The sequence below is a fragment of the Oncorhynchus nerka genome, linkage group LG28 (assembly GCF_034236695.1).
Source record: "Oncorhynchus nerka isolate Pitt River linkage group LG28, Oner_Uvic_2.0, whole genome shotgun sequence".
Classification (NCBI taxonomy): domain Eukaryota; kingdom Metazoa; phylum Chordata; class Actinopteri; order Salmoniformes; family Salmonidae; genus Oncorhynchus; species Oncorhynchus nerka.
In genome coordinates, this window is record NC_088423.1 from 8674679 (window position 1) to 8689191 (window position 14513).

The 14513-nt window shown below is 45.8% G+C and overlaps 1 pseudogene; it reads left to right on the forward strand.

Annotated features, from left to right (window-relative positions):
* Positions 1–14513, forward strand: part of LOC115122763 (protein TANC2-like) — a 224648-nt pseudogene that overhangs the window by 149045 nt on the left and 61090 nt on the right.

A 14513-nucleotide genomic window follows, 5' to 3' on the forward strand; every position in this document is an offset into this window, starting at 1 on the left:
CTGTGTGGGTGGACCATTTCAGTTTGTCCGTGATGTGTACGCCAAGGAACTTCTCCACTACTGTCCCATCGATGTGGATGGGGGGGTGCTCCCTCTGCTGTTTCCTGAAGTCCACGATCATCTCCTTAGTTTTGTTGACGTTGAGTGTGAGGTTATTTTCCTGACACCACACTCTGAGGGCCCTCACCTGCTCCCTGTAGGCCGTCTCGTTGTTGTTGGTAATCAAGCCTACCACTGTAGTGTCGTCTGCAAACTCGATGATTGAGTTGTTTTGCGCGAATGCTGCCATCAATCCACGGTTTCTGTTTTGGGAAGGTTTTAATAGTTGCCGTGGGTAAAACGTCACCAATGCACTTGCTAATAAACTCGCTCACCGAACCAGCGTATACATCAATGTTGTTGTTCGACGCTATCCGGGAACATATCCCAGTCCACATGATCGAAGCAATCTTGAAGCGTGGAATCAGATTTGTCGGACCAGCGTTGAACAGACCTGAGCGGACCAGCGTTGAACAGACCTGAGCACGGGCATTTCCTGTTTTAGTTTCTGTCTGTAGGCTGGGAGCAACAAAATGGAGTCGTGGTCAGATTTGCCGAAAGAATGGTGAGGGAGGACTTTGTATGCGTCGCGGAAGTTAGAGTAACAATTATCCTGAATTTTACCAGCCCGGGTCGCGCATTTGATATGCTTTGATAACATTTAGGGAGCCTTGTTTTCAGATTAGCTTTGTTAAAATTACTCCCCCATCGTTTCCATCCATTAGTTTTTTAATACTACACATGTTCAGATGAAGAAAGACGTTTATCTAATTACTCCCCCTCGTGAGGAAAAGGAATAGAATTTGTGTTAGGACAGGTTTTATGTGTAAATTATAGATACTTCCCTTGAATCCCTTTTCTGCCACATGATTATAGCAGTAGGAGGTCGTCCAGGGTTTGGGAATAACAGATTACAAAAAACTAACTCTAATCTGTTACATTACCAGCTAAAATATTGTAATCAGATTACAGATACTTTTGAAAAACTGTGTTGGGAAGTGTGTTGTTTTAACTCTGTTGCCTTAAACAAACCCCAGGAAGAGTAGCTGCTGACCATAATAAACCCCAGGAAGAGTAGCTGCTGACCATAATAAACCCCAGGAAGAGTAGCTGCTGACCATAATAAACCCCAGGAAGAGTAGCTGCTGACCATAATAAACCCCAGGAAGAGTAACTGCTGACCATAATAAACCCCAGGAAGAGTAACTGCTGACCATAATAAACCCCAGGAAGAGTAGCTGCTGACCATAATAAACCCCAGGAAGAGTAACTGCTGACCATAATAAACCCCAGGAAGAGTAACTGCTGACCATAATAAACCCCAGGAAGAGTAGCTGCTGACCATAATAAACCCCAGGAAGAGTAACTGCTGACCATAATAAACCCCAGGAACAGTAGCTGCTGCCTAGGGAGGAACTAGTGGGAATCCATAATAAATACAAATCAGCATTGAATTAAGTTGCAAGTTTAAGTTTGTTCCGCCTGAGTGAGTCCGACCACAAGTCAGAGACCACTATGATGACACACCACATGTGTTGATGGATCGTGGGAAAAGAGCAGGAATAGGCTTTTTTGGGGGCTACAGTCTAAGCTGTCTTCCAAAGATTGTCCAACATGAATAAACACATGGAGGTAAGGAGGACAGCAGTGGTGTGGCCTACGGGTTTTCACTTGGTATTCATATCCTCAAATTGCAGTGATGTGAATCACACTGCTGCTCTCTCATTTAGCTATTTGTGCCTTACAGATTGTTGTGGATCTTCACAAATGTATATGTATATCTTAACCCAATAATGGTTGAATTGAAGAAGTTTAAGCTGCCTATCAAATCATTGTTTTTGCAACCAGTGGAAAGCCAGCAGTGTTTCAGTGAGTCTTGAAAGATGGTACAATCTCAAATCTCAAATATTTGTCTTAATATTAACAAAATATTAAATATATATTTTGATACCAAAGTATCAACGAAAAAATGAATTCCCAAGTTTATCAAGACATTTTGCAGGTGTTGTGTCTTTGGCATCATTAAACTGAAGATTAATCTTTATCAAAGATCCTCTGTAATTATTATTATGCAATTAAACTGATTAATCATGTAACTGTAATTAACTAAGATGTCGGGCACCAAGGAAAATATTCAGATTACAAGGTTATAATTTTCCTAATATCATTTTTCAGATATTTTCATGTCAATAGTCTTCTGATTAATGAATTCTTCTTTACCTCACGTTAGTCTCATTTAAACATTGTAAATTGTTAGTTATCTCCACGAACCCAGTCTTCACTATGAGTCATCCATACAATAAATTGTCTTAAATCATTTATTTATTAACTAACTAAACAATCACAGAAGTGCACACACAAACAAACAAAGTAAATATGGTTACAAGAAATGATAAGGGAATGTGCCCTAGTGGGCTACACCGGCATGGCAGCTTGTTGTACAAAAGGGAAGTGGGGGTCGACTGAGATAAAACAACACACAGTTGATAATTATAACAATTGAAATGCTAATCCTTTGCACATGAACGCTCACTCATTCTGGAACAACTGCAATCAATATACATATTTACGCTGTGTGCCATCGGGGTCTCTGTTGAAAAGTTTGTTTCTGATGGAGAGTTTGTCCGCCCTCTCTGTCGTGGTTAGAATGGATAGTTCAGAGGGACATTCATTCATGTTGTTATGGACAGATGTTTCGGCGGTTTTCGGTTAAAAGATTCAGCAGTCTGGTCTCAAACCTTGGCCCTCTCGTTATTGAGGTAAGCTGATCTGCAACCTTTGTCTTCTCGTAATTGAGAGCAACATGGTCTGTTGAGAAATTCTCAAAGTGGGGGTTTTATTCGGGAGAGCAGAAAAAGGCTGTCTCATGACGCCAGGTCCTAACTGGGCTCATGGGCGGTCCTCTGATGTAGTTAAACTCAAAAGGGAATTGGAGTTTCCTTCATTAAACAGTCCAAAATCACATTACACAATTTTACAAACAGTATCATCTTCACTCATTCATCTTATACAACAATCATATCTGAGGCTAATATATAAACAGCGTTATGGTAATGTGGCTGTATTGTCTCCCATGAGTTTCACAAAATTGTACCAAATGGACCAGTTCGTAGCTGGATTCTTCACCAATCTTTTATACCTTCTCCAGAACATAAATGTTGTTTGGACCTCAAGTTCTGTGAGGTGGAAGAAATTCCTTTGTTCTCCCTATGAAACTTTACTCTCTCTCTATACTGTGGCCATGAGGAGATAATCTCCTCCAGGAATTTACGACTTCTCTCTGACCACAGCAGCATGGGTGTAGGAGACAGGGAGAGGGGTATGGGGCTTGCTGTACCCAAAGAGGGTAACTTCATGAGGAGAATGTAAGGTTATCTGTCCACCAATTGAAGCTCAACAGAAGTTGGGTGATGCAACAGGACAATGACCCAAAACACAGAAGTAAATCAACAACAGCATGACTTCAAGAGAAGAAAATACACCTTCTGGAGTGTCCTGACCTCATCCCGATTGAGATGCTGTGGCATGACCTCAAGACAGCGGTTCACACCAGAAATCCCAGGAACCAGACATAAACTGAAACAGTTTTGTAAAGAGGAATGGTCCAAAATTCCTCCTGACCGTTGTGCATGTCTGATTCGCAACTACAGAAAACATTTGGTTGAGGTTATTGCTGCCAAAGGAGGGTCAACTAGTTATTAAATCCAAGGGTTTACATACTTTTTCAACCCTATACTGTGAATGTTTGTACAGTGTGTTCAATAAAGTAATGAAAACGTATAATTGTTTGTGCATATTAGTTTAAGCAGACTGTGTTTGTCTATTGTTTTTACTTAGATGAAGTTCAGATCAAATTCTATGACCAATTTATGCAGAAATCCAGGTATTTCCAAAGTGGTTCACATACATTTTCTTGCCACTGTAGCTCCCTATAGTTCCAAATATTTCCATATAGCTCCACCCATTGACTTATTCCACATTTTGTTGTGCTACAACCTGAATTCAAAATGGATTAATAAAAACCATCTCACCCAGCTACACACAATACCCCGTAATGACAGTGAACCTGCAAATGTTTTAGGGGGAAAGTAATCAGATTACATTACTGAGTTTGGGTAATCCAAAAGTTACGTTACTGATTACAATTTTGGACAGGTAACTAGTAACTGTAACAGATTACATTTAGAAAGTAGTCTACCGGGCCTCCCGAGTGGTGCAGTGGTCTAAGGCACTGCATCACAGTGATAGAGGTGTCACTACAGACCATGGTTCGATCTCGGGCTGTATCACAACCGGCCGTGAGCGGGAGTCCCATAGGGTGCCGCACAATTGGCCCAGCGTCGTGCGGGTTAGGGGAGGGTTTGGCTACATGGCTCATCGTGCTCTAGCGACTCCTTGTGGCGGGCCAGGCGCCTGCAGGCTGACCTCAGTCGTCAGGTGAACACTGTTTCCTCAGACACAATGGAGCGGCTGGCTTCCTGGTTAAGCGGGTGGGTTGAGGAGACAAGATCAAAATAACGTAACCTACCTAACCCTGAGGCAGTCCCATGACAGTCAGGACTCACCGTAGGTCAATGTAATGGTAGCAACCGTTTTAACTGTCATCCTCCCGCTCTCCCCCTCCAGTGCGGTTCGCTCCATACCGGCCACCTGTCATCTCCCTGAAGCCCCTTCTCTTCGAGGTGCCCAGCATCACCATGGACTCCATCTTCACCGGCCGTGACTGGCTGTTCCAGGAGGTCGACGCCCATCTCAACAGTGGCAAAAACAGCACCAACCGCGGTGTGGTTGTCGTGGGCAACATCGGCTACGGCAAGACGGCCATCATCTCTCGTCTGGTGGCGCTAAGCTGCCACGGAACACGCATGAGACAGATGGCCTCTGACTCTCCGCAGGCCTCACCCAAACGTAGGCTCAGATACCTACTATTAGAGAGTGTTGTTAAAATGACCACACCCAACAACTCATCTTTCAATTAAGTTTCTTAAAAACATTTCTGTTCTCCAAAACAGAGGCGGCGTATCCGTTTTGTTAATGTTTGAAATGCAGATATCCCCTTTAAGGTAACACAATAATGGTTTGACAACCATGCCATTGGTAAAACCCTCTTCCTTCTATGCGTTTCCTCAGATGGAGAGCTCCCCCTTACCCAGCCGTCCCACAGCACAGGTACCCTGGGAGGGGGCAGCTGTCCCGGGACCCCTGAGATGAGACCACGCCAGGAGGAGACCATGAGGAGACTGGCATCTCAGGTAAAAAAAATATAAAACCTCCCAAAAAAATTATACCCTCATTGTCTAGCTAGCATACCACTTAAAATGCATGTCCAACTTCATGTTACGTGGCACGCTAGTGTGGATATTGGAACAGTTTCAAGTTTCACATTTGAGACATCAGTACACAAGGCTCTTTAGATTACAGATGTCCATTTTGGCCTATAAACATTCTTACAACCTTTTCTCTGGAGTAAACTTGTTAACATGTATTAACATGTCTAGACTGTTAAATAAGGTATGACTGATGTATGAGGCGGTGCTTAGTGGCTTCCCGAAATCCCCACAACACTCACATCATCACACTATAGCCCCAGTCTCCCCTTCCCTAAACCCTAAACAGGGGAGACAGATACCATTTGTAGCCCCACATCAAGCCATGCCTCCAGCCCCGCCTCCGCCTGCATCCCCACCTCCAACCCCATCTCAGCCCACACCCAGCCCCATCCCTACCCCAGCCCCATCCTCATCCCTCTCCCCAGTCCCAGTCCCATTCCCAGCCCTATCCCCCTCCCCAGCCCCATCCCTCTCCCAGCCCCATCCCTCCCCCAGCCCCATCCTCATCCCTCTCCCCAGTCCCATTCCCAGCCCCATCCCCTCCCCAGCCCCATCCCTCTCCCCAGCCCCATCCCTCTCCCCATCCCCAGCCCCATCCCTCTCCCAGCCCCATCCCTCTCCCAGCCCCATCCCTCCCCCAGCCCCATCCTCATCCCTCTCCCCAGTCCCATTCCCAGCCCCATCCCCTCCCCAGCCCCATCCCTCTCCCCAGCCCCATCCCTCTCCCCAGTCCCAGTCCCATTCCCAGCCCCATCCCTCTCCCCAGCCCCATCCCTCTCCCCATCCCCAGGCCCATCCCTCTCCCCAGCCCCCTCCCCAGCCCCATCCTCATCCCTCTCCCCAGTCCCAGTCCCATTCCCAGCCCCATCCCCTCCCCAGCCCCATCCCTCTACCCAGCCCCATCCCTCTCCCCAGTCCCATTCCCAGCCCCATCCCTCTCCCCAGCCCCATCCCTCTCCCCATCCCCAGCCCCATCCCCCTCCCCAGCCCCAGCCCCATCCCTCTCCCAGCCCCATCCCTCCCCCAGCCCCATCCTCATCCCTCTCCCCAGTCCCAGTCCCATTCCCAGCCCCATCCCTCTCCCCATCCCTCTCCCCAGCCCCATCCCCCTCCCCAGCCCCATCCCTCTCCCCAGCCCCATTCCCAACCCTCCCAACTCCAGCCCCATTCCCACCCCTCCAATCCCCAGCCCATCCCTCATCCCAGCCCCATACCCAACCCTCGCCCCAACCCCTCCCCAGCCACACCCATTACCAGCCCCATCACACAGCCCTCTCCCCAGCACCACTCCCAGCACCATTCCCATTCCCAGCCCAATCACACATCCCTCTTCCCAGCACCATTCCCAGCACCATCACACATTCCTTCGCCCAGCACCATTCCCATTCCCAGCCCCATCACACATCCCTCTGCCCAGCACCATTCCCAGCACCATTCCCAGCCCCATCACACATCCCTCTTCCCAGCACCATTCCCAGCACCATCCCCAGCCCCATCACACATCCCTCTTCCCAGCACCATTCCCAGCACCATTCCCATTCCCAGCCCCATCACACATCCTTATTCCCAGCATTCACAGCCCCATTCCCAGCCCCATCACACATCCCTCCCCCAGCATTCACAGCCCCATTCCCAGCTCCATCACACATCCTTCTCCCCAGCATTCACAGCCCCATTCCCAGCCCCATCACACATCCTTCTCCCCATCATTCACAGCCCCATCACACATCCTTCTCCCCAGCATTCACAGCCCCATTCCCAGCCCCATCACACATCCTTCTCCCCAGCATTCACAGCCCCATCACACATCCTTCTCCCCAGCATTCACAGCCCCATTCCCAGCCCCATCACACATCCTTCTCCCCAGAATTCACAGCCCCATTCCCAGCCCCATCACACATCATTCTCCCCAGAATTCACAGCCCCATTCCCAGCCCCATCACACATCCTTCTCCCCAGAATTCACAGCCCCATTCCCAGCCCCATCACACATCCTTCTCCCCAGCATTCCCAGCCCCATTCCCAGCTCCATCACACATCCCTCCCCCAGCACCATTTCCCCACACCATGCCCAGCAATATTACCAGCCCCATCACACATCTCTCTCTCTCAACCCAATATTGTATTTTCCATCCCATTTTACTGACCTGACTATCACGTATCCCCCTCTCTATCGCCCCCAGGTGGTGGCGTACCACTACTGCCAGGCGGACAACGCCTACACGTGCCTGGTGCCGGAGTTTGTCCACAACGTGGCAGCGTTGCTGTGTCGCTCGCCACAGCTCATCGCCTACAGAGAGCTGCTGCTCAGGGAGCCACACCTACAGAGTATTCTCAGTCTGCGCTCCTGTGTTAAGGATCCCCTGGCCTCCTTCAGAAGAGGAGTCCTAGAACCCCTGGATGTCCTCTACAAAGGTGATACAACTCTCTGCTGCTATTATCTGCTGCTATTATACACCCTTAGATAACTATTATAGATAACTCTACTACGAGTTCTAGGATCCCTGGATGCTCTCTACAGAGGTGAGTTCTGGTCTACATCGCAAATGGCACCCTATTAGCTATATATTGCACTCTTTTGGACCAGAACCCTATAGATCCTGGTTACAATTAGTTCCCTATAGGCCCTGGTTAAAAGTAGTGCCCTATATAGGGAATCTCTGGTCTATATAAGAAATAGGTTGCCATTTGGGACACATCCCTAGAACCCATGAATGCCCTCTAAAAAGGTGATACAACTATCTCTACTCCTCGTGACTCAGTCTCTGCTCACATTGATTATACTATGAATATGATCCTCAAAACATACACAACATGACCAAAAGTATGTGCTCGTCAAACATCTCATTCCAAAATCATGGGCATTAATATGGAGTTTGCTGCTATAGGATTACCCAAACCTTTGTTGCTATAGCAGCCTCTGCTCTTCTGGGAAGGCTTTCCACTAGATGTTGTCGGTTTCCTATTTTGCAACAAAACCTCCTTCACTAATGCGGTCAAACTTACCCTCGTAAACTGACTATCCTACCGATCCTTGACTTCGGCAATGTCATTTACAAAATAGCCTCCAACAGTCTACTCAGCAAACTGGTTGTAGTCTATCACAGGGCCATCCATTTTGTCACCAAAGCCCCATATACTACCCAACACTGTGACCTGTATGCTCTCGTTGGCTGGCCCTCGCTTCATATTCGTCGCCAAACCCACTGGCTCCAGGTCATTTATAAGTCTTTGCTAGGTAAAGCCCCACCTTATCTCAGTTCACTGGTCACCATAGCAACACCCCCCCCCCGTAGCATGTGCTCCAGCAGGTATATTTCACTGGTCATCCCCAAAGCCAAAACTTCCTTTGGCAGCCTTTCCTTCCAGTTCTCTGCTGCCAATGACTGGAACAAATTGCAAAAATCTCTGAAGCTGGAGTCTTATATCTCCCTCTCTAACTTTAAGCATCAGCTGTCTGAGCAGCTCACTGATCACTGTACCTGTACACAGCCAATCTGTAAATAGCACACCCAACTACCTCATCCCCATATTATTACTTACACTCTTGCTCTTTTGAACCCCAGTATATTTACTTGCATCTGCACATCTATCACTCCAGTATTAATGCTAAATTGTAATTATTTTAGTCTCTAGGGCCTATTTATTGCCTTACCTCTCTACTCTTCTACATTTGCACACACTGTACATATATTTGTCTATTTGCTTTTCTTTTGTGTTATTGACTGTACGTTTGTTTATGTGTAACTTTGTTGTTGTGTTTGTCGCACTGCTTTGCTTTATCTTGGCCAGGTCGCAGTTGTAAATGAGAACTTGTTCTCAACTGGCCTACCTGGTTAAATAAAGGTGAAAGAAATTCTGCAGGGACTTGCTTCCATTCAGCCACAAGAACATTAGTGAGGTCGGGCACGGATGTTTTTCGATTAGGCCTGGCTCACAGTCTGCGTTCCAATTCATCCCAAAGTTGTTCGATGGGGTTGAGGTTCAGGGCTTTGTGCAGGCCAGTCAAGTTCTTCCACATGATCTCGACAAACCATTCCTGTATGGACCACACTTTATGCACAGGGGCATTGTCATGAAAGGAAAGGGCCTTCCCCAAACTGTTGACACAAAGTTGGAAGCATAAAATTGTCTACAATGTCATTGTATGCTGTAGCGTTAAGATTTGCCTCCACTGGAACTTTGGGGCCTAGCCTGAACTATGAAAAATATCCCCAGACCATTATTCCTCCTCCACCAAACTTTACAGTTGGCACTATGCATTGAGCCAGGTACTGTAGCGATCTCCTGGCATCCGCCAAACCCAGATTTGTCCACTGGACTGCCAGATGGTGAAGCGTGATTCGTCATTCCAAAGAACGCATTTCTACTGCTCCAGAGTCCAATGGCGGCAAGCATTACACCACTCCAGCCGGCGCTTGGTATTGCACATGGTGATCTTGGTGTGTGTTGCTGCTTGGCCATGGTCACCCATTGAAGCTGCCGACAAACAGTTATTGTGCTGACGTTGCTTCCAGAGCCAGTTTGGAACTCGGTAGTAAGTGTTGCAACCGAGGACAGACAATTTTTTACGTGCTATGCACTTCAGCACTCGGCGGTCCCATTCTGTGAGCTTGTGTGGCCTACCAGTTGTTACTCCTAGATATTTCCACTGCACAATACAGCACATACAGTTGACCGGGGTAGCTCTAGCAGGGCATACAGTTGACCGGGGCAGCTCTAACAGGGCATACAGTTGACCGGGGTAGCTCTAGCAGGGCATACAGTTGACCGGGGTAGCTCTAACAGGGCATACAGTTGACCGGGGTAGCTCTAACAGCACATACAGTTGACCGGGGTAGCTCTAGCAGGGCATACAGTTGACCGGGGTAGCTCTAACAGCACATACAGTTGACCGGGGTAGCTCTAGCAGAGCATACAGTTGACCGGGGTAGCTCTAGCAGGGCATACAGTTGACCGGGGTAGCTCTAGCAGGGCATACAGTTGACCGGGGTAGCTCTAGCAGAGCATACAGTTGACCGGGGTAGCTCTAGCAGGGCATACAGTTGACCGGGGTAGCTCTAGCAGGGCATACAGTTGACCGGGGTAGCTCTAGCAGGGCATAAATTTGACGAACTGGCTTGTTGAAAAGGTGGCATCCTATGACGGTGCCACATTGAAAGTCACTCATTTGAAGTGCTGTCCACATATTTTTGTATATATAGTGTATGTTTTCTTGATTTTAGCAATAAAGGTCTGAGTACATTAGGCAGAACATTTGCAGTCAGATTTTTTTGGTCAATATTGACTATTTCCTCTGTGTGTTTTTCCAGAGAGGAAGATCGCCTCTGAAGAAGACCTGGTCATCCTGATAGATGGACTAAATGAAGCAGAGTTCCACAAGCCTGACTACGGAGACACCATTGTCTCCTTCCTCAGCAAAACCATCAGCTTGTTTCCTCACTGGCTCAAACTGGTGGTCACGGTCAGGACCACATTGCAGGTAGATACAGTCCTCTACCTTTCTAATAAGAGTCCATTTAAAAAAACAACCATTAACACTAGCTACATTTCCATCCAATTGGCACATTTTCCTACCAGTGGTGTGTTTCCACTTAATTCACTTGTTGATGATAAAAATCAGTGTGTGATGACTTAGTGACACAAAATGTACTTCTTCGCTTAAGTTTTCATGTAGTGAATAAAAATCTATAACATTTTCAACTCTACCGGTAATTCTGTTACAAAAAACTGTTGGGTTAAATAACATATGTGCCTGCTCTGGTCTTGGCACGTGTGCTCTATCTAGCCAACAGCCCACAGATACGGTGTGGGTAGGCTACCTAACCTACATGATGAGAATATTATGGATAAAATCAAGGCTATTTGAATTTCTCCAACGTCAGCCAAGCATTGATCATCATGTCACCAGAATAAGACCCTCGATATTTATTGGAAAGGAGCATCAAGCTCATCACCTTGCACTTTCACCACCCTGTGAAGTTCATAACTTCTTTCATATTTAGTCTAATAAACTGCATGCTTTCCTGAGTCAATGTGGGAGGACCACACAACATATCATCGAGTGACTCCAACGTTTACTTTTTATATGATGTATATTATTTATAGTTGAAGTCGGAAGTTTACAAACACCTTAGCCAAATACATTTAAACTCCGTTTTTCACAATTCCTGACATTTAATCCTAGAGAAATGCCCTGTTTTAGGTCAGTTAGGATCACCACTTCATTTTAAGAATGTGAAATGTCAGATTGATAGTAGAGAGAAGGATTTATTTCAGCTTTTAATGTCTTTCATCACATTCCCAGTTGGTCAGAAGTTTACATGCACTCAATTAGTATTTGGTATTATTGCATTTAACTTGTTTAACTTGGGTCAAACATTTTGGCTAGCCTACCACAAGCTTCCCACAATAGGTTGGGTGAATTTAGGCCCATTCCTCCTGACAGAGCTGGTGTAACTGAGTCAAGTTTGTAGGCCTCCTTGCTCTCACACACTTTTTCAGTTCTGCCCACAAATTTTCTATAGGATTGAGGTCAGGGCTTTGCGATGGCCACTGCAATACCTTGCCTTTGTTGTCCTTAAGCCATTTTGCCACAACTTTGGAAGGATGTGACCAAGCTTTAACTTCCTGACTGATGTCTTGAGATGTTGCTTTAATATATTCACATAATTTTCCTCCCTCATGTTGCCATCTATTTTGTGAAGTGCACCAGTCCCTCCTGCAGCAAAGCACCCCCAGAACATGATGCTGCCACCCCGTGCTTCACGGTTGGGATGGTGTTCTTCGGCTTGCAAGACTCCCCCTTTTTCCTCAAAACATAACGATGGTCATTATGGCCAAACAGTTCTATTTTGTTTCATCAGACCAGAGGACATTTCTACAAAAGTACGATCTTTGTCCCCATGTGCAGTTAAAAACCGTAGTCTGGCTTTTTTATGGCTGTTTTTGAGCAGTGGCTTCTTCCTTGCTGAGCGGCCTTTCAGGTTATGTCGATATAGGACTCGTTTTACTGTGGATATAGAAACTTTTGTACCTGTTTCCTCCAGCGTCTTCACAAGGTCCTTTGCTGTTGTTCTGGGATTGATTTGCATGTTTCGCACCAAAGTACATTCATCTCTAAGAGACAGAAAGTGTCTCCTTCCTGAGCGGTATTTATACTTGCGTACTATTGTTTGTACAGATGAACATGGTACCTTCAGGCATTTGGACATTTCTCCCAAGGATGAACCAGACTTGTGGAGGTCTACAATTTTTTTTCTGAGACCTTGACTAATTTCTTTTGATTTTCCCATGATGTCAAGCAAAGAGGCACTGAGTTTGGATGTAGGCCTTGATATACATCCACGGGTACACCTACAATTGACTCAAATAATGTCAATTAGCCTATCAGAAACTTCTAAACCCATGACATCATTTTCTGGAACGTTCCAAGCTGTTTAAAGGCACAGTCAAATCAGTGCATGTAAACCTTTGACCCACTGAAATTTTGACACAGTGAATTATAAGTGAAATAATCTGTCTGTAAACAATTGTTGGAAAAATGACTTGTGTCATGCACAAAGTAGATGTCCTAACCAACTTGCCAAAACTATAGTTTGTTAACAAGAAAGTTGTGGAGTGGTTGAAAAACGAGATTTAATGACTCCAACCTAAGTGTATGTAAACTTCTGACTTCAACTGTAAATATTTGCGCATAAAGGCGTTTCCACCGCAATTTTACCGACACAAAAAGATCACACCATGACGAATGAACAAATTATCTGTCAGCATTTATAAAATTGTACCGAAACTTCCTGTTTCCATCAGAGCTGTCGTAAAAATGTTTTATAGGATGTGACTTTATTTGCATAAAAAACTGGATGGAAACATGGTTACAGTTGTCCAAAAAAGTATATATTTTTTTTGATAGAGATTGTCAATAGATTGACATCAGTGGAAGATCCTCGATGGCTTCTATATCTTGTACCTCTTTTCCCTCCCAACTATTTTTCTTCTTTAACCCTCCTTCATTCTCCTCCCATCTCCTTTCTCCATTTATCCCTTCTTCATTCTCCTCCCATCTCCTTTCTCATTTATCTTCATTCTCCTCTCTCCCATCTCCTTTCTCCATTTATCTTCATTCTCCTCTCTCCCATCTCCTTTCTCCATTTATCTTCATTCTCCTCTCTCCCATCTCCTTTCTCCATTTATCTTCATTCTCCTCTCTCCCATCTCCTTTCTCCATTCATCTTCATTCTCCTCTCTCCCATCTCCTTTCTCCATTTATCTTCATTCTCCTCTGTCCCATCTCCTTTCTCCATTTATCTTCATTCTCCTCTCTCCCATCTCCTTTCTCCATTTATCTTCATTCTCCTCCCATCTCCTTTCTCCATTTATCTTCATTCTCCTCTCTCCCATCTCCTTTCTCCATTTATCTTCATTCTCCTCTCTCCCATCTCCTTTCTCAATGTATCTTCATTCTCCTCTCTCCCATCTCCTTTCTCCATTTATCTTCATTCTCCTCTCTCCCATCTCCTTTCTCCATTTATCTTCATTCTCCTCCCATCTCCTTTCTCCATTTATCTTCATTCTCCTCTCTCCCATCTCATTTCTCCATTTATCTTCATTCTCCTCTCATCTCCTTTCTCCATTTATCCCTTCTTCCCGCATTCCTTTCTCCATTTATCTTCATTCTCCTCTCTCCCATCTCCTTTCTCCATTTATCCCTTCTTCTCTCCCATTCCTTTCTCCATTTATCTTCATTCTCCTCTCTCCCATCTCCTTTCTCCATTTATCCCTTCTTCCCGCATTCCTTTCTCCATTTATCTTCATTCTCCTCTCTCCCATCTCCTTTCTCCATGTATCCCTTCTTCCCGCATTCCTTTCTCCATTTATCTTCATTCTCCTCTCTCCCATCTCCTTTCTCCATGTATCCCTTCTTCCCACATTCCTTTCTCCATTTATCTTCATTCTCCTCTCTCCCATCTCCTTTCTCCATTTATCCCTTCTTCCCGCATTCCTTTCTCCATTTATCTTCATTCTCCTCTCTCCCATCTCCTTTCTCCATTTATCCCTTCTTCCCGCATTCCTTTCTCCATTTATCTTCATTCTCCTCTCTCCCATATCCTTTCTCCATTTATCCCTTCTTCCCGCATTCCTTTC